The sequence below is a fragment of the Agelaius tricolor genome, unplaced genomic scaffold (genome assembly GCF_023055355.1).
Source record: "Agelaius tricolor isolate 1412-34295 unplaced genomic scaffold, bAgeTri1.0.p SCAF_23, whole genome shotgun sequence".
Classification (NCBI taxonomy): domain Eukaryota; kingdom Metazoa; phylum Chordata; class Aves; order Passeriformes; family Icteridae; genus Agelaius; species Agelaius tricolor.
Genome location: NW_027269283.1, coordinates 5,639,425 through 5,657,674, shown reverse-complemented (window position 1 = coordinate 5,657,674; position 18,250 = coordinate 5,639,425). Strand labels below are relative to the sequence as shown.

Below are 18,250 nucleotides of genomic sequence, written 5' to 3'. Positions count from 1 at the left end.
ACGAGATCATCTGGGTGAGCACAGCCCAGACCAGAAGCCTGTACCAACTTTCCACTGCAGATGCCTCTTTGGGTGCCTTTGGTCCAAGCTAAGTGGCTTCCTCAGCACCTCAGGACAAGCCTGCAGCAATAAACAGCTGTTAGCAAGGAGGAAGAATGAGTGTAATTAGTCTCCTTAATGCCAATTTCAGCCTGATCTCTCACACTTAAGAAAACTGTTACAACGATTTTCTTTTTTTCAGAGGAGCTCATTAAATAAAAATTAGAAACAAGATAGCATAATGGGTAAGAAAATTGTTTCTGCAACATCCTGCTAAAGTCCAACACTGCCCTGCCTACAGACAAGCTTTTCTGGTTGGGAAGAAGATGCTCCAAACCTTCCTGCTCCCCAGGAGCTCCTAAGCACCAGGAAGAAAAGAAGGAATATCTGGGCACCACAGGAATTTAGGAACCTGAAGCAGAATGGTGAAGCATGTTTCCCTCATGCCCCAGAGAGGAGGCAAACCTGCTTTGCTAAGACTCAGCACCGTGCAGAACACTGCAGCACAGCTGGCAGGAATCCCTGGCAGCTGAGCCTCCAGCACAGGTAGCACATTTTGGCCAAGTTTGAAAGCCAAGGTCTCCAAGAGGAGCCCAGCAAGGAGAGGGGCTGCCCAGGTGATCAGAGCTCTCCCAGTCCCTTCCTGGGTCCCTGAGGCTGCACATTGAGCACAAACAGGCCAGGGTGAGCAGCGCTCTTGAGAACAAGCCCCAGAGCACCTCAGCCCCACAGGAGCCCCTGGAGCCACCCTGGTAGACACCCACTGAAAACAAAGCCCATCTCCCCCTCAGAAAGAACAAACAGGAGAGACCAGAGCCTCTTGCAGGGCCAGGGACCCACACACGGGAGCAGATGTGCCAGGAATACCCAGAGCACGGCACCTGCCCACGAGCTGCAGATAACAGCTCCTGCAAAATAAAGGACTGACCTCCTTGTAAGCAACTTGCAGACAACAGCAACAGGCTAAATTTTGCATTCAACCATTAATGATTGATGCATTATTTATTTGGAATCATTTGCTTCATTCCACTAATCACATCAGCACTACCAGCTCCTGACAATGAGCAGTGCTCACAGTCATGTCCCAGGAGCCACTCAAACCAAGCTCAGTGGCCTCAGGGCTATTTCACCTCCCAGGAAAACATCCAGCCTTTGCCAAAAGCTGCTCACTGCCCTGCAGACACCACATATCCTCTGATGGGCAGCATCTGGCACTGCTCACACTGCCCCAGGTCCAGAGGGAACTGCTGAAAGCAGCTCCTGTCCACCAAGGGCTCACCTGCAGTCAGGAGAAACCAGCACTACACTCATGCCCTGCCCTGAGCCCATCATCTTGCACTTTGAGCTCGGCCTCCAGTCGTGGTTTCACTGCACAACAAGGAAACCACAATGAGTTTCTTCACGTGTCAATGGCCCAACTTGGGCCCCACAAAGAAGACCTCCCTGGAAGGGCAAACAGCCCCATAAAGAGAACCCACATGGAAACCAGACACCCCCAGAGCAGAGCAGCCCTTTGTCCCCTCAGTGCCACAGCCCAGAATACCCAATCTGTGTCCCCCCCAAGCACTCCTGTGCCACTTTGCAGGCAAAGCCCACACAGCAGAGGGCACAGACACCTTCCCCCAGAGGAACCAGTCCTTTGGGAATGGGCAAAGTCCAGGTGGGAGCTCTGGAGACAGGGACAGAGAGACCAGGTCACTCACATGCAAATGAAGAAGCATTTTAGCATCCAGTTTGGTAGAAATCAAATTTCGAAATCCTTCCATGCTCACTAAATTCTGTTCACAAAGACCAAGAAAAAAAAAGGAAGCAAAAGCCTTAATAAATGCTGGAAGAGCAGGGAGCTCCCACCAGCTCCCAGCCCAGCGTAGCTCAGGGATTATCTAGGCAATAGTTTATTTTTCTCTCCAGTATCATTTTCCCAGCTTGATCTCTACTGTCGCAGTATGATGGTTTCACCCCATTAGCCTTGCTTAAAAAAGTGATCCCAGGACTGTGAGTGTTATTGCCCACATAAATCAGGAGGCTTTGAATATGGAGCACCTTTAAATAAACAGCTGATGGAAGTGAAGTTCCGGGATCATTATTAATAGCTTTTCATTTCTGTGGCCGCTGTGCTGTGACATTCTTTGCCAGCAGAAAGCCTCTGCTTCCTATCCCCAGCACATCAGATCCCCCGGGTCCTGCAGCCAGGATGAATGACTGCACCTCTGTGTTAATTGCATCGCCCGCTCCTCAAACAGAATGCTAATATTAACCAGCAAGAGGAGGAGAGGCTGCACACCAGCAGTGATGGGACACTTCAGAGAGAGACACACCAGCCCCACTGCCTTGGCCAGGGCTGGTCCTTCCTCCTTCCCTCGAGGAAGGGCAAATCTTCCAATACACACCAGCGAATGTTACAACAGGTGACGAGGTCCTGTTCAATTTCTGTCCTGTCTGAAGTGCCTTGTACTGGACAGACACCAATTTTCTCTGCTCTGCCAGCAATATTACACCTCTCACAAGCCCCCTGGTAAGCAAAATGATGCCACTCTCTGTCACCCTGGTTTTTTAAGATTTTCTAAGCCTTCTGATGTTGACATTCTTGTAGCAAACTTACTCACACACTTTCTGTAAATAACTCATTGTTTTGCATTCCTTTATGGAGGAGAAGAAAGTTGATGGACTGTTGGTTTGTCCAGTGCCATTGGAGAGGTGGCACTGTCACCCTCCAACCCACTGTCACTCTTGGAAAACTATAAATGTTGGAGTCAGAAAATAAACTTCCCTTTTTCTTCACCTTGAGAACAGTGGTGTGCCCTTGTGTTCTTTTGTGTCCCATAGTGACAACTCTCCACATTCCAAACAGCTTCAGGATGAGCCCAAAGCAATACACACCCTTGGAGAAGCAGCCAGCACAGAGCAGCCCCAACAGAACTTACAGGCACTGTTCAAACATCTCACCTGGCCAGATCCAGTTCATTTTTCTCCACCGTGACTTCCCCAGGGAGAAATCACTCTCCTCCTCTGTGGAAGGGGCTAACAGCAGGCCTGTTAGCTAAAGGAGCGAGAAGAAGCTGAGAAGTAAGAAGAAACTGATAAGAAGCTCTCTCCAAGGCTGTAACCAAAGAGACCGAGAGAAGAAAGACAGAAGAACTTTGCAGCTGGATGAAGCATTTTTAGAAAGTTAGTTAAGTCACTCTAACTTCTCACCAATAGTATTATGTTGATTTATTGTGGCCAATAGTAAAGATAGAAGAAGCATAAACAATTGGAAAGTGTATAAAAATCAGGCATGTGCAATAATAAAGTGTTGCCAACTGAGACTGCTTGTAGTCTCTGCTTTATGTCGTGACCGCCTCGACAGCGACATTCCTCCACCTTCAGGTATCAGGGACTCCCCTGAGTGCTGCAGGAAGGTGCAGAGCATCAAGGGGCAGACCCAAGGGCAGCAACAGCTAACACCACCCACTTCCCTTTCCCAGGGTGGTGAGCCTGGGGCAGGACCAGACATCTCAGCAAGAAAGACATTGGCCACCTGCTCTGGGAGCCCCTGGCTTTGCTCTCTGCTGCCAGCACTGACACACAGCTGCTCCCAGGTGGAATTCCCAAAATCTCCACGTGCAGGATCCAGAGCTGCCAACCCTGCTGCATCCACAAATGACATCTTCCACCAGGTCTGTGGAAGGACCAAGTTTCTCCTCAAAGTGTGCTCAGGCTCTCTGAGGCACTTTGCCCAAAGAAAGAAGGAAATGATCCTGCTGGCAGCCAGCTCCAACAAAGTGACTGATGTAAATGCTGGCAAAAAGGCTCCAAAGTGCCCAGGAAAAGGCTGGCACAGGTGTTACAGCCCCTTCACTGCAGAGACAAAACCAGAGGGTCCTGCTGCTGCTGCCCACCCCCATCTCCTTCTACTGTTCTTGAGTCATGCTGCTCAAAGAGAAATCACAGGGGAAGCAAATACCCCAAAACAACCTGTTGCTGTTTGCAGGGACAGACTTTGCAACAGACATTTGCTGTACATAAACTCAAAGGGCTGCAAAGAGCAGCAAACCATAGGAACAGGTGATGGCTTTTGATTTTACTGCTTGCTCTTTTCCCAAATCCAGCTCTCAGCAAGGAGACTTGGGACACAGGCATAAATAACAGAAGGTTCACCTATGAGAAAGCTGAAGTGGAAGCATCAGAAAACTGGAGTGTGGCTGAACAAGGCTGAAAGAGCCCACTACACGCTGGAAGTACATTCCTTGGAGGGCTTTAAGAGGGACAAAAAGTGTTAGATGTGTCTCCTGATTTCAGAGCCCTTTGCTAGCTCTGAATTGTGATGGGCTAGCACAGCAGAGATACATCCTTATGACAAATCTGTGGGTCTCTGGATATGATTCTGCAAGAATACAGCACCAGCATTCCCTCTGCAAGGAACTCAGACCACTTTGCTGAGTGAAGAAAAAGATTTGATTCCTCCTCCACCACTCCCCCAGTGCTGTATTTGCAGACTGTGAACCAGCATCCAGCAGCCACACAGGGCCTTCAAGCACAGGAAATACAGTGGGTATCACACATGCAAAGCTCAGTGCATCACAGAAACACTGCTTCCCAACCACCAGACTTCAGCATCCCATTGAAGCATCACCTCTCAGCAGAGGCCAAATGTGCAAATTGCAGTTGAAAGGGAGAACATTTCTGAAAGCTTGAAGCACGTGAACACAGCAGACTGGAACAGAATCTGCAAGTAGCTTCACTTTAATGTCACTACCAAACCAACAGCACAAAGAGGAAGGGACAGACTGGGAGCCCTGGGAACAACCACTCTGCTCAGCACAACTGATAAAGGGGAATTAATCATTCAGTTCCTCCATCAGGCACAGGGGTTCAGGGCTTTGGTGTAAAACTCCATCAAACAAGACTGGCATCTTCACTTCTGACATTCCTGGATGGACAGAGGACGCAGCATGAGGTTTTGCACGGGGCTTATTTCACAATCCAGCCCTTTGCCTCTGACACTCCTGGAAATAGTGAGGCTGTGAGAATCTTCTCAAGCCAGCACCAGGCTTTGAAGGGTCTTTCCTCATGTATCTGCACAAAGCTAGGACCTTGGGGCCTTGTATGTAGGTTCTAATGTTATTATTATCAAAAGGAATAAAGAGGGACACGGTGAAGTCAGAGGCAGCAAAGCAGCCCAGGCAACAAAGGGAGGAAGAAAAAGAGAGATTACAGTAGCAACAGGGAGGACAGAAAAGCAGATGGACAAAGTGCATGGGAAAGAATAGAGCAAAGGGGATATACATACACGTGAGCAAGCAGGATTGTGCTGGAACATGTGGGAGTGTGGGCGTGCAGGAGGGGGCACAGACACTCACACAGGCAGGTGCAGCAGCCATTTGCAGCTCCCAGTCCTCCTGCCCCAGCCCAGGCTGCCAGCCTGGCACTGCTTCAGCGAGGGATCTCCCTGAGAACACCCAGGGCACACACGGGACCCCCCTGACCCAACCCTCTCCAGTCAGTACAGCCGCCACTCTGACAAAGATCCCCACAGCCAAAGACAGACAGACAGACTGACAGACAGACTGACAGACCCTGGCTCTGGGCACCCCCACTCCCCCCAAAGCAGTTCTGTGCCTGGAGGAGGCAGAGGTGGCAGGACACCTGTACAGCCACAGCCACCTTCCTGTGTGGTTTTCCTCCAGCTCTGTCACCCTCACACACATTAACCCTTTGCATCCTGCTCTGCCACTGCTCTGCACACCCTTGCTCACACTCCCTTTGTCCTCTGGGCTGCTTCACTTCTCCCTGCACACTCCTTCCCAGCTCCCTTGATGACAGTCACATCAGAACCCATTCACACAGCCCCAAATCCCCAGTCCAGAGCCCACCAATCCATGCTGTCACTTGCACAAGTGCTGAAATCCAAACTGCACATCACCCCCTGTGTGCTGCCACTCTGATCTCCAGGCCCCCACTGCTCCAGCTGGACACTGGACTGTGTCAGCCAGGACTGCAGCACAGACGAAACGTGTTCCTCTCCAACCACCACCTAACTCAGGCTGCTGGGCTGGCAGCAACCTCAGGCAGAGTTTGGGCATCCAAAGCCAAGCAGTGTCCAGCCAAGAAGCCATTCCAGCCCCCCTGGGCCTCTGAGTTGCTGTGCATGTCTTACCCCTCACCTCTTCCATCACACCTCACAAGGGTGTGACACCAAACTCACACCTTGAGCACACAGCCATGGTGATTCCAAAACAGAAAAACAAGACACAGCTGCCCTGAGCAGGGCTGGTTACAAACCTTTGAGAGGTTCAGGACCAAGCCAGACACAAGCACTGCACTCCTTGGGCCCCCATGGTGGAGGACACCAAGAGCATTCACTCATCAAACAGCTTTCCACATCTTGGTACACAGAGGTACAGACAGACCTCACACACAAAAACATATGAAACATAAAAAAGTTATCAAAGACTCCAGGTATTGTCTAGAAGAGGACAAAGAAAAAAAAGAAGCCATTTCTATATATACTTGGGAAGCACCAGATAGCACAGTGATGGACTAGATATAAAAAAGATACAGATGAGTCTCACTCCCAGCCTTTGATCTCTCACAAGGGAAATGCATGTGCTGCCTTCTGGAAACCAGGACCAGACATTGTGTCCTACCTCTGCCTAAGTCCAGCTCAGCTGCAGTTTAAAGAAAAGGCTTCCAGCCTGGTGCTTCACAGTCCCTCCCTATCATTTCTATTTCACAGCAGCTTTTCACAACCCTGACAGTGCTTACTATAAGCAATACAAGCTCAGCTGCAGGATTTTCTCCTTCTGGGACAGACTAAGGTTTGGAAAATGCCTCCTTAGAAGCAACAAACTTGACTGGAGCCTGTGGCCAGGAGCTGAAGGGAGATGCTGAGCAGCAGCCCTGAGCAGCCCCAGGTCAGAGCCCGTCCTGCCAGCCCTCTGAAGCATGAGGGGCATCTACACCAGCTCACCACTGACACACAGTCCTGCTTACCCAGGCTTGCTTTCCAGCACTCTGCTGTTTCTCCAGCTTCTCCCAACACACACCATGCCTGGCAGCACCCCACACCTCTGTCCTGGTCAGCCTGAGTGTGCCTTGGCCAGCAGATCCACAGGATCCACAGAGGCTCCCTCTCCTGCTGCCCAGGTCTGACACGGATTCTTTTCCAAGGCATCTCCCTCAGTATGAGCACTAAAAGGTGTTTAACTGTACTGGGTGTGGCTGGGAGTTAATTAGCTTTACTTGGCGCTGAGTTTTAGGTTTGTGACCAAAACAAAACTGGTAACACGCTGATATTTTAGCTCCTGCCAAATGGTGTTTGCAGCGTTAAAGCATTCTCTGCTTCTCACCATGTCCCCTGTAAACAGATTGGGGGTGCACAAGAGTTTGGGAGTGGATTACTCAGACCAACCACAAAGCTACCCTGTCCCTGTCAGCAACAAAAAGGGAGAGGAGGGATCTTGGGGGGTTTGCCACCCTTAGCTCAGAAACTCCTGGACATCAGTCCATGCAGAGAAGGCAGTGAGTGTTTGCCTTTGCATCCCTTGTTTTCTTTCTCTCTTCTTCCACTTTCTCTTATTAAACCATTTTTATCTCAACCCACACATTTTCTTGCTTTTACTCTTCCTTTCCTTTTCCCATGACCCACTTGGGAATGAGGGAGTGAGTGAATAATTGGCTGTGTGGGGCTTAGCTGCTTACCAAGGCTATCCCACAACAGGCTCAAAACACTTGGCTGCACCAGTACAGGGCACGTTCACAGCCAGAGCAGAGGAAATCAGACTGCACCCTTCCAAAGGCATTACCCAGAAAGCAGCAGAGTGGCAGAATGAGAAGCTGCCATTCTCCTTGCACAGTGCCTGGAGCCTCTCAGTCCTGTGATGAGAGCTCACATCTCCAGTTCTGGAGCAGCCAAGCACCACCCCACGTCCCATCTATCCACTGAAATACATTAGCACCCGAGGTGCAAAACCAATTAAAGCCTCAGCTGAGGGCTCCAGCATCATTCCCAGCAGACACAAGTCTCCCACTACACAAAACTGCTTTTTAAGAGAAAAATCCAAAAATGCTCACCTGTGGCGGCTACTCCATCTGGGGAGGGTTCAGTGCCTGCATTCACTCCTTATGTCCATTGCTTTGTGATACCAAGAACAGGAGCAGCATCATCTGTCAGCACAACAGTCCTCTAGGCAGGACTGCAGAGCTCCAGATCAAAAACCCTCCTCTGCCTTCACTAACCCAGCTCCTGGGCAAGGCCATTCTCCATCTGCAGGGTCAGCCCCAGCCCCTGGTCACTCTGGGGACTCAGAGTGGCAGCCCCAGCCCTTTGCACACCTGGGGTTTGTCCCCTGCCCACACACCCAGCCGGCCAAGGCGCTGCCATCAGCCCTGCCACACCTGCCACCGAGGCTGCCCTGTCCTGCACAAAGCTGGGCCACACCAAACCCACCCGAGGGCTCACCTGAGAGGTGAATCTGGGCAACAAAGCACAAAAGAGGGATTTGGGAAAGACACAGTCACTTCTCAGCCTCAGCGAGACCACAGAGCCACTGCCCAATGGAGGACCCTGTTCTCAGCTCCCCTCTCTTTCGCATTAATTGGTTAATTGGCACGGCGGGCTGCGCACAGGAACGGAGGAAGGCTGGCTCCCTCTGCCGGCACCGGCCCGACCGGGATCCCCCCGCCCGCGTCCGGTACCGGGAGCCCCCGCCCGTGTCCGCCCTCGGTACCGGGATACCCCGCCCGTGTCCGGTACCGGGAGCCCCCGCCCGTGTCCGCCCCCGGTACCGGGATCCCCCCGCCCGTGTCCGGTACCGGGAGCCCCCGCCCGTGTCCGCCCTCGGTACCGGGATACCCCGCCCGTGTCCGCCCCCGGTACCGGGATCCCCCCCGTGTCCCCCTTCCGGTGCCGGGATCCCCCCGGCCGTGTCCGCCCCCGGTACCGGGATCCCCCCCGTGTCCGCCCCCGGTACCGGGATCCCCCCGCCCGTGTCCCCCTCCTGGTACCGGGATCCCCCCGGCCGTGTCCCCCTCCCGGTACCGGGAGCAGCCGGAGCCCGGCCCGACCCCGCTGACCTGGCCCCGCTGTTACGAACAAGTTTATAGGATAACTCAGTAAATCGATGTCTGCCCTGTTTGTTGGTTGTTAAATGTTAATTACCGCGTTGAATGTGTTGATTCTGTTGACTGTCGGTGTTGTTGGGCACCCTACCCAGCGGCCCCTTGCCTGTGCATTTCATCCCGAAATGGCTTTAGCCATAGAGAAGGTGACATGTGAGTAACATGTAAATTGAGACACAATGTGCAATTCGAGAGAAGAACACCCTAAAAAGAGGAGCCAGCTTGTGGTGTAAGGGACTGAGTGACATGTCCTACTCGGGAACTCTTGCCGTATTCCATGGGTGTGATTTTGGGTTGTCACCATAACCTCACCAGAACAGGACCAGGATGAGGATTTCGGACAATGAACTTTGCAGTTTTCCTAGGCACGCTCGTGAGGATGGAAGCCCCAGCTCTGCTACACAGCAAAGCTGTTTTACCTCCTCCTCCTCCACGTCGCCGAAGGGAGCAGCAGCACACAGAGCTGATTTCATAAATAAAGGCATTAAAAAAGGAGCAGGTCTCCTTGCCCTTTTTTTTACTACACTTTGGGGGCTCGCCTTACACACCACCACAACCCCCCAGAGCTGCCACAGTAAGATTTCAGGGTGCCCAGGGAATGGGTGCCCTGCCTTGGGACAGTATTGCTGCAGCAGGAATTATTTTGGAAAAAACACTGTGCCACTGGGAAACAGCCCGGGAGGGCTGTAGCAAACGGGTGTTCAGCTGACTTTTGAAAAGTTTAAGCAGGGATGTAATTTCTTAAGGACTCTGCTGATGCTCAGCTATTCCTACCTGCCATCAAAAGGTTTAGCTGTATTTCATAAGTGGGAAGGCAGCCAAGCTCAGAAAGCTGGTGAAGTCCAGCTCTCAAAGCAATCCCTCCCTCCTCACCTGTCTGTCCTCGACCTTCCGGACTCCAGTGGCAGGGGAAACAATTCCCTGTCCACACAGGCACAACTGCTGTCACATGTCAACAGCCACATGCCTAGCTGGGGCCATAACAATAGCAAAAAAAGCACATTTTCACACAGCCAAAACCACTGAATAGTGAAAATACAGAAAGATCCAAGGGTAACTCTGCAGTTTGGTAGCGGTGGGGGTGGAACAAAACAGTGTCCTGGCCCAGGTTAACAAGATGATTTTCTCACTGTTAGTACGTGCACAACTCAAACTGATTCTCTCTAGAGAGGGTGATGAGGACAGGAGGAGGTGCTCGGAGCTTAGGAGCCACTTTTAATGACAAGGATTATTGGAGAAACAGCATTTTGGGGATTTGGGATTCCGGGAAGAAGCTGCAGTAGGAGCAGAGGGAGATAATCCCAGTGTGACAGACAGAGACGCAAGGAAGCAGCACTGGAGAAGGGAGTGCAGCATCCCCAGGCACACACAGGAGTTACTGTCTGGCTCAAGGGAACATCCATTCCAGAGCAGGAGGCTGCCAGAACAAGGGTCTGGCCCACAGCTTCCAGCTCTCTTCCCTCCTGGCATGGCCAGACCAGTATGGCTCCTCTGGACCAGCCAAGCCTTTATCTGTCCTCGCTGACTCTGGCCAACAGTGGGGCCAGAGGCTCCATCTGCCCCACAGGACAGAGGATCAGGCTCCCTGGCCAGCCTGTGAGCAAACAGCCAGCCAGGGGCTCCCAGGCTCTGCCCCAAAGGCAGCAGAGGGGCACCAAGGGGGCAGACCCAGGCCAGGGCCAAGGGGACACAGCCCAGGGCACCCAGCTCCAGCACCTCTCAGGTGGGCATGGGGCCCTTCCTGGACTGGTGTCTGCCTGCACACAGCTCACCAGAGCACAGGGAAGGGCAGCAGTGCCCAAGGAGGAGTCCAGAGACAGATGGATGTCACCTGCAGAGGCTGTGCTGGGTCCCTAGGGGCTGCCATGCACAGCACTGGGGACAAAGCTGCCCCAAGCCTGTGGCTCAGCACCCAGGAGGGGCTGATTGCTGCACAGACCTGGACAGCTCATCTGTGGGAATGAGCTCCCTCCTGCCGGGCCAGTATTGTGACCACATCTCACCCTTTTGCCATCAAAACCTCAGGGAAGTGCCAGCTTACCAAAGCAGTGCTCAGCTCTGTGCTTGGTCCCACAGCTGCTGTTTCCAAATATCTCACTCACAGCCTTGGTCTGCAGGGTGAACACCACTACCTGTACCCACATTCACACTTGGGCTCCTGCCAAAAGGCATTCAGAGCTTTCAAGGCTCCTTTTATTGCCCAAGATGTTTCTATGGCGACTACCTTCACATCCCATCATTGGCTGTGGAAAGCTTCTGGCCATCAGCAGCTTCAGGTGAGTTGAGGGCCTCAAGCTCCAAGTCACCTGCAGTTGTTAATGCCACTGGCTACAGCCAATTGGGAAGAGATTAACAAAGCCTCATGTGAAGAGGCAATGGTGAGCACGGCAGTGTCAAAGAGGAGTGAGCCCATTCTCCTTCCCCTTGGTGTTCTCTTGAGTACTGTAGCAGAGAGGAGTAACAGAGAGGGGCAGGGGGTGTCTGCAAAAGGGTATTGGACAAACAATTCTGCTTGCATGATTTCCTGAATGATTTCCCAATCAGCAAAGCTCACAGAAGTGCCATAAGCAAAGCACAGGACCACTTCAGCCCATGCAGTGACCAGCCCTGGCACACCAGTGCCCTATCCAGAGTCAGGATGCTCCCAGCTCTGCTCCTGCAGAGCAGTCACAAATCCGTGGGTGCTTCACCTCCATCACAGCCTCAGCTTCCATCACGAGCCAGGCAGGGCCAAATTCAGCACGCGTGACAGCAGTGACAGTGTGAGACAAGCAAGGTGGCTGTGTCTGGGGAGCAGCCCCTGCCCACAGCAGTGCTAACAGGCACTTAGCCCAGAGCAGTGGGCTAAGGAGTGTCAGCTAAGGCATGGCTCTCCCACAAGAGATCTGAAATCAGGAAGTGCAGCACTGAGCAGAGTCAAAACTGAATGACTTCTGTTGGGTTTATTTTCTCCAGGCTCATGGATGGCACTGCCAGAGCAAGGCAGGACAGCAGAACAGGGCACAGCAGGCAGAGAGGAGGCAAGTGCAGATTTCCCAGACAAGAGCAGGAGGGCAGGACTGTGAACACAGAAGTGCTGCCCTTCCTGCAATGAGTATTACTGCAACCTTGCCTTGTGTTCAGTGAGCTATCCTGAGATGGGGCACCCAGCAGAAAGGAGACACTTTCTGAAAAGCACCTTGATTTCCAGTTTGTAGGTGTAGCAGCAAAGAATGACCCAGGCAAGCCTGGCCCTTGGGCTGGAGCAGATGGACCAGCTCTGGGCTGGCTGCCTCTCCTATGCCCCAGGGCACAACTACACCTGCTTTCAAGAAGAAAAATGCAGGGGCCTCAGCTTAGCAGGGTCTGTCCCCCACCTTTTAGGCAAAGATGCCTTCTAGAGGTCTGGGGAGAGCTACCCCAGCTGACTCTGGTGTGTGCCCTCACCACCACCGAGGCTGGGTGAACCTGTTTGAACACAAAAGCCATGCCCAGCCTCCGAGGCACAGGCACCCCAGACAGCCCCCATGCTATGAACAGTCTCTCCTTGTGCTCCCACCTCCCAGCACAGTCCTGCACCCCCCTTTGCTGCACAGACACAGGAATCATCAACAGCTAAGGGAGCTCTGGGGCTGCTGTGGGCCCCACAACCACTTGCTCAGGCCCACAGTGTCCCACAGGCCCTCAGAAGAAGGTGCTGTAATGCTGGCAAAGAGCTGAGACATCCATTTGCAAGAAGAATTCCAACCACATTGCAAGAGGATCTGAGGAACAGCATCACCAAGAAGACCCACAGCTAGACCTAGACCCTCTGCAGGCATCCCAGCCAGCCCTGTGGGGTAACAAAAGACAGACACTGCTGGAGAAAGATCCCCTTTTGGTACTCAGAGCCAGCACAAAAATGCCATCCAACAAGCATTCCCCAACAGGATAAAACAGAACTCCCTTCTTCCTGCCACAGCACAAAGGACAGTAAAAAGAAACAGAAATGCAAGAGATACAGAGCCAGGCTAAAGTAAGGTTTGGACTAGACTCTGAAAGCAGAGTTGTAGCAAAGGATAAAATTGAAAATTACTGTAATGTGCTGTATTCCTTTTATGGACTTCGCAAATAATAGAAAGTGATGACTAAATGAAAAGGAAACTGTGAACTAACTGGGAGGATGGGTCTCTGCAGTGGCTGCCAGCAGGAGCAGAGCCCCATGCCTGAGCCCTCCACAGCTCTCCAGAGCAGAAACTAACCCACAAACTGGACACAACTGCAGAGACAGATGTCCCACAGAGCTGAGAGGCAGTGGACACCCAGCTCATGTTGGGTGAAACAGCTGAGTCCAAGTCCAACCCCACACTCCAAGTCTGCAGCAATTTGCAGTCAAAATCCAGCCCCAAAGACTTGGCTTTTCTGCTGGAGCAGAGCAGGGACTTCCCAAGTGGCACAGCTCGCAGGGACATGCAGGCATGAGCCCTGAGAATGCTGCAGCAGCCAAGGCAAAGGACAGAGCTCTGTGCCCTCACCTGCAGCCCAGGACTGCCACACAGCTGGGAGCAAGGTGACACCGGGGACCCTGCTCCCTGCAGAGCCAAGAGCACGGGCTGCCCAGGGCATTCCCAGAGCAACAAACAGCCTGAGGCTAAGCTGGTGCCATCCCTCCCCATCGGGCACCCCTTCCACAAAGAAACACCATGGGATAAACCAGTGGCAGAGACAAAAGAGATCCTGAGAACAGCAAGGAGCTGTACACCGTGTCCACCTACAACCTCGGGCAAGCAATCTGCTTGGGATTCACACCCACCTCATCTTTACATGTAATTTTTCAAGAAAGCAGATCACTCAAAATGGCCTGTGCCTCGGGATATGCATGGACTTATCTGCAGAGAAGTGTCACTGCTTGTAAACCCAAACACAGTTGCATAACCACATGGTTAAAAGATAACAGCACAAATTCATACATGGCTGTATCCTTATGCACGAATACTCTTCAGCGACATGATGTCAGAAGAACCCAAGTGTCACCACACCATTTCTTTTTCAAACTGCTTTCCTTTGCTTTTAAAATGTGGGCTTTTAAAATATAAAAACTAATTATTTGAAAAAATACGTAGTTGTACTTTAAAGGAATAACAGCAGATTAAATCCCACCTGAAGTCCAGTTTTGTTCAAAGCTTCCATGAACAATCTAATCCTTCTAATGAAATAAAGTCTGTGGGTTGAAAAAGGGGCTTCAAATAAACAAACATTCCCTCTGCAACATTTCCAGCCAAATTTTACTGCTATGGGATAGTGATTATGAGTACAAAAGTAAAATTTGCTACAAAAAAAGCCTTGCCAGCTCAGTATTATTTTTAATGTGCAAAAAAAATAAGCCCAAAAGCTGACCAGACAATATAAACAACAAACAGTAAATTGTGACCCTTTTCTCATAATCCTTAAACACAAGAAAGAACTATGACTTGTTCAAACATGACATTTAAATCATGAAAATATAGTATTTTTTGGGATGGAGCTAGGAAGAATAGGATTTTAACTGTTATTCTTAACCCAAAGACAACCTTTTCTTTCCTTTTTTTCTTTTTCTGGAGGCCTGCTAGCTTCTTTTGAAAAAGACTTTTAAAACTGACCTTGTTCCAGTAGCCACTTGTCTGTCACAGGTATGAAATCACCATATCATATTATAGAGTGTCAATGCACCAAAAAGCAAAGGGCTTTTTTTTTTTTTTCCCAGAAGGAACAAAACTGGCTTTTTTACCTATGAAACAGCACATACTTTTTCTTTCATGAGCCCACCAATTTCAGCACTGTATTATTCGGCAGCCGGCATTTCATACAGAGACCAAACCTCACTTGATCTGACCCTCACCTCACTGGAGCAGAGACGTACGTGAGACAGAAGTCAGCACAGAATCTGGGCCACCTTATTTAGATTTCAGCGGGCTCTACCCTGTGCTGCTCTCAGGGTACTGTCAACATTTCAGGGAATTCGTCAATGAGCAGCACAACCACCTTTTGGCCTTGAACACAAACAAACACAGCACCAGCACAGAGGAACCGTCTCAGACTTAAAGCCAGAGAAACAATTTATTTTCAGCATTTAAAAACTGATGTACCAGGACAATGATCTCCAACCCTGATAATTGTTTGCTGCAAATACTCATTACCCAGCGCTCTTGAAAGAAGTGGAGAGCATTCATCAGCCTCATAGGGAAAACATGGCAAAGCCCAGGTTCTGAGCAATCTGTGAGTACAGAGACTGCAGGCTTCAGCCATGCTCTGTGCATTGGGTACCCTGAAGAGACAGAAACAGGTCCCAAAGAAACAGTCAGGAGCTGAGATTTCCTCAGTGGTATGCAAGCCTGTGTTGCAACACACAGTATTTTAACAGCGCAAGGACCAGCCCAGGAGCAGGAACAGAGAGGCACATTCCCCCATTTATTTCCTCAGGCCATGCAAACAAGCTCTGGAGAACTAGAGCTCTGCGGAGCCACCCACCCACCCATTCTCCGTAGCCCTCTCAGGTCCAAAGGCTTCCCTGGGGTGCACTGCACTGTCTCATGAAGTTAAGCCTGAACTCCCGAGCCTGCCCCTCCTCGCCGCTGCCTACACCACCACCCCTGCAACTGGTCTTGCTCATGCACAAAACCAGGTTAGAGGAGAACACAGGGCAGATGTCCCCAGCCTGTGCAGGATGTTAGAACTGTCAGAAACCAAAATAAAACGAAGAGGCATCGAGTGCATGGCTCCGCTCCCAGACCCACGGCAGTGCCCGCGGGAGCCCAGGGCGGGTGAGCGGCACCTGGCGCGGCAGCGCTGGGCCAGGGCACGCAGGGAGCGGATGCGGCTGCAGATCCCGCTCCCAGAAGGCCTGTGCACAGCCAGTTGGGAACCACATTTTAAATGAGGAAAGTGCTAGTTTTAGAACAGTTATTTTTAGTTTGTTGTTAGAAAAAAAATGTGGCTCTGTGAAGGGAGATGTTACCCGGCCGGCTCGAAGGGCTCCCGCTGGGTTCCTCGGGCATAGCAGGCACGCATCCACACGCGCCCAAAGCAAATTCCGTGCGGAATGGGCACGGAATGGGTACGAGAGCTCCGGTCTCAGCGAGAGAAATGGGGAGATGGATCTTGGGTAGGAAGGAGCCCGAAGAGGATGTTTTAAGATACCACCGGTTAAAAAAGGAGCTGCAGCTCTTCAAGCACCAGACTGTTTTAATTGGAGGGTGTGCTCGGACCCGCGGCTGGCACGGCCGCGCCGGAGGCACCAAACCTCTGGCTTCGCCCGCCGACACCAAGGAGACCGGGGCACTCCGTGGCAGTCCGGGGCACCCCGGGACCGCCCGGCCCGAGGCGGCGGCGACCCCGGGGCCGGGCCGAGCCCGCGCTCACCCGCGGGGAGCGCCCGCCGCAGCCCCGCCGAGCGGCGGCAAAGTTTGCGGCGCGGCGAGGGACGGAGAAGTTGGGCTCCCCCGCCGCCCCCCGAGCCCCCGCCCGCGCCGGCTCTTACCTGGGGCGGCGGCCGCGGCGGCTCCCCCGCGCCGGGCGCTCGGCCTCCCGCGGCATCGTGCGCGGCCCCCGCCGGCGCGGCCCCGGCGCGGAGCGGAGCCCCGGCAGCCCCCGCAGCCGGGCACCGAGCGGAGCGCAGCCTCGGCAGCCGGGCACGGAGCGGAGCGGAGCCCCGGCAGCGGCGCACGGCGCGGATCTCAGCCTCGGCAGCCGGGCACGGGGCGAATGGCAGCCCGGGCAGCCGGGCACGGAGCGGAGCGCAGCTCCTGCGCCCCGGCACGGAGCGGATCGCAGCCCCGGCAGCAGCGCGGAGCCCCGAGCGGCGGCGGCGGCGAGCGGAGCCGGTGCTGGCACCGGGCGGGCAGGGCGCAGGCGGGGCGCGGGCGGCGGGAGCGCGGCGGGGGCTGCATGTGCGGCGAGAGCCGCCTTCCTCCCCCTCGCTCCCTGCCTGCCTCCCCTCCTTCCCCGCCAGCCCAGCCCTGCCCAGCCCTGCCCGGCCCGGCCCAGCTCAGCCCAGCCTCTGCTGGAGACTCTGAGAATGCAGCGCCGGGTCCGCGCCCCGGGCTGGCCCCGGGGCCTCCCCCAGGGACCCGCCCTGGGGACCCGCCCGGTCCCGGGATGGGGCCCCGCGACCTCGCGGGCTCCGCGGCCCCCGGGGGCGGCTCGGCTCGGCTCGGCCCGGCCCGGCTCTGCCCGCGGCTCGGCTCCGCTCCGCACCCCGCGCTGCCCCCGCCCCGGCGCCCGCATCGCCTCCGCCGCCCCGGTGCCTTGCCGGCCGCCCCGGGGGCGGGAGCGGGGCGCGGACAGGGGCAGGGGCAGAGCTGGCCACCCTCAGGTCAGGGCCAACCCTCCTGTGCCCGGTGCTGAGATGTGACTCAGTGCGTGGAGCACGGGACTGAGCCGGGGTGCGAGGCATCAGAGAGACCCCAGCCCACTCTTGTGCTGCCTTCGAGCGGTGCCAGACATTGATGGCCCAGTGGCATCGTGGCAGGAGCTCTGTCAGGGGCTCTGGGCAATCTCTGGGGCTGAGCCTGGGGCTGTCAGACCCCCTCCCACTCTGTGCACCGTGGCTGTTGGCATCCTCACATGAACCTCAGCTCTTTGGTGCCTCTCCAGAGTCTTGCTCAAAGCATGGTGGGCACTGTCCTGGCCCAGCAGCATTTGAGGGTGCAGGGGCACAAGTGGCAGCACAGTTGTTGCCTGCAGTAGAGTCACACACCAGCAGCAGGATGCTGGGTGTGCAGACCACTCTGGGCCAGTGGAAGATGAAGCAGGAGAAAGCTCAAGGCTGGTGAGACTGCAGCACTGTATTTGAGGATGGATAAATCTGCTCTTGCAAGTCAGGTTTTAGTCACAGCTCAGGCAAACAGACTCCAGTGGGACATTTCCCAGTCTCCACTGCCCAGACACTCACATCTTACCAGGAGAAGATGCTCTCCTATGTCCACAGCATTCTCTGTTATTTGGAGTTTGGCCCTGAAAGGAACACAAGAGAACACTAGAGGAGGGAATGCTGTGTTGCTCCATTTGTACAGCACCTTGTGTACAAGACAAAAAAATCCTCTCTTTGGCCAATTTGGTCAAGAAACAGTAGTAACCCAGTAGCAGGTTATCCACAAACAGGATCTGGTGCTTC

General features: G+C 53.5%; 1 protein-coding gene across 1 annotated transcript in view; it reads right to left on the bottom strand.

Annotated features, from left to right (window-relative positions):
* CDH22 (cadherin 22) overlaps positions 1-17,149 on the bottom strand; it is a 78,626-nt gene extending 61,477 nt beyond the window's left edge. The window contains exon 1 of the mRNA XM_071447099.1: positions 16,616-17,149. The gene's annotated coding sequence lies outside the window, so the exon portion shown is untranslated. The remainder of the gene's footprint in view (positions 1-16,615) is intronic.
* Between the last annotated feature and the right edge of the window lie 1,101 nt (positions 17,150-18,250).